Source organism: Zingiber officinale, chromosome 5A, assembly GCF_018446385.1.
Source record: "Zingiber officinale cultivar Zhangliang chromosome 5A, Zo_v1.1, whole genome shotgun sequence".
Taxonomy (NCBI): domain Eukaryota; kingdom Viridiplantae; phylum Streptophyta; class Magnoliopsida; order Zingiberales; family Zingiberaceae; genus Zingiber; species Zingiber officinale.
This window is the reverse complement of record NC_055994.1, coordinates 6678623-6681129: the sequence shown is the minus strand read 5'-3', so window position 1 is coordinate 6681129 and position 2507 is coordinate 6678623. Positions and strand designations below refer to the sequence as shown.

The window sequence follows — 2507 nt, the reverse complement described above, 5'->3', positions numbered from 1 at the left end:
GGGGCGCGAGGGTGTGCAGAAGCACCCTCTTCTCCTGAAAATTTCATGTATACCTCACTTGCTCTTTATTCGCACCCCCTACCTTAGTTCTAGGTCGATGTGGAAGCAGAAATGATGGCGAGCTCTCAGATGACCTGCATCCCGATGAGGCCTTCGGCGGAGTTTTCTAGATCTAAGAAAATGTGCATGCACTGCCTCATCGAGGAGGAGGGCATCATGCTGATGCCAGCGATCTTCGACGCCCTCTTCACCGGCATCCTATAAAGCTCTAGATTCAAGGCTGGATTTGTCTCCGAATATGTCATCTCCGCTTCCTGCCTCGGTATGCCCAGACATTGGCCTCACATATGCTTTCGTCCTTCCCTTTCTTTGATTCTTTTTTTTCTTCTTTTTCTGAGTTGCAATTTGGGCTTCAATCTGTGCCTTTGTTTGCAATTTCTGTTTGGATTTTGGTATTTTAGGCTTTTGGAGATGGCCGATGTTGCTCGAGCGATTTCCGCAGCGGCTTCTAATGTTGCGTTCATTGTTGATGCTGGTAATCAACTTTTCACCTCACTTTGTCTGCATTTTGAACCCCTTTTGTAATGGATAAAGTAAATATGATAGATCTATGGTAAAGAACAACAACGATGATTTATGTTGAAGCTGACATTTTGTTTGAAAACTATTAAATTGTAGTGTCTTTTTCCTTCATGTTTTTGCGAGAGAGATTCGACGAACTATTTGATTGAATTGTGTCAGTGTTTTGATCCGAACTCTGGGGATATGAAACTTTTTCTTATATTATCATTTTTTTATTTTTTAAACTGAAATCCTAATTTTTCTATATGAGTTGTCACAAATCTGTTGAAATTAAGTATATTTTATTATTTTATCTGATTGAGCTTTCTTTGCATTTGATTTAACTGGTTTCACAAACTGATTCTTTCCTTTTCCTTTTTTTAATACTAGTTTTTTTGTTACCCTGAGGAATATGATCTGAACTTTTCCCATTCTACAAAAGCAAATGATTTGTCTCGTAAAAAAATAAAATTGGCAAGGATTAATACTTGTTTTGTTAAATTATTGTCACATATGATGATTTGTAGAAGGCCTATAAATCAACGTGACCAAAAGATTATGATGGTAATCCGCATGAATATTTACTATTCTACCTATTGATCTAGAACATATTGTGTACTTTACTCAAATACAGTAACATCTTAATGATCTTTTCAATTTTTAAATTTGCTTCTCAATTTTGATCGGACCCAATTTAAGTTGTGATTACCTTTTCAACAAAAATTCTATTATATTTTGGATGAACATTTCTTTACCTACAAAAATGAAATGAATCCTAATTAATTCGGTGGTTTTTGGGAGTTATAACGTATTAAATTTTTGTCTAGCACCCTCTTAAATTTTTGTCTAGATCCGCCACTGCTTACACACTTTTTACTATAGTTTTTTTACATAATTGAAAACTGATTTGAACATCGAAGGACTAATACCAAGGATCCTTTCCCAACCAGACACTCATACTTTTATGTTACAAAACTACATAAAATCTTCTTTTCATCACCCTTTCAGCCACATCACTACAAAAAAAATAGGATTACCGACGGAATTTTCCGTCGTAATTCCATCGGTACAATCGTTTAGTGACGGAATTACGACGGAAAATCAGTTGTCGAAAGGTAATTTGTCGGAAACGAATATACCGACGGATTTAGGATTTATGTATTAAAATTTACCGACGGAATTTATATTTCCGTCGGTAAATCATGCCGAAAAATAGTGCTTCCGGTGGTAGTGATTACCGACGGAAATGTTGTTCTGTTGGTATTTACAGACAGAATTTATTTTTTCGTCGGTAAATAATTTTGTAAATACCGACGGAATCATTTATTTTCGTCGGTAAACCATTACGATAATCACCGACGAAATAAGTATTTCGTCGATATTCCGTCGTTAAAATAAAAAAAATTACGAGAAAAAATTTATATTTCTTTTTTACCCTATTTACAATCCATATATACACTAAATCATCACATACGATAACATTTCATATATACATGCACATACAAACAATCACATCCATACAAACATATACAAACAATTATTTTCACACCTACAAACACATTTCATACATCTTAATAATTCATACAATTCGTACAAACATAAATAAACTTTAGCATCCATACAAACAAACTAAACTATCCAAATTTTCATATCTAAATCTAAATTTACAAAATCAGATATTTAAATACATACCATGATAGAAAATACTTCAAATTATACATCCACATACAATAGAAAATCTTGCAGAAAGTAAAATGCAATAGAATATGATCAGATTTATAAATAAGATAAAATTTTTGTAGTGATTTATGTATAACTAATTTTGATACCTGTATAGAAATGAGCAAATGATGATGACGATGACGATGATGATTAATATGTTAATAGGAACTCCTGAAACATACAATAATATAATATTTAGAAATGTGCAGATTAAAATATCAAAA

At 33.0% G+C, this 2507-nt stretch overlaps 1 long non-coding RNA gene across 1 annotated transcript; it reads left to right on the top strand.

Annotated features, from left to right (window-relative positions):
• On the top strand, nucleotides 1-624 carry LOC121982601. Its single transcript, XR_006112147.1, has 2 exons — nucleotides 1-322; nucleotides 462-624. It is a non-coding gene; the product is annotated as an uncharacterized LOC121982601 (long non-coding RNA).
• The last annotated feature ends 1883 nt before the right edge of the window (nucleotides 625-2507 follow it).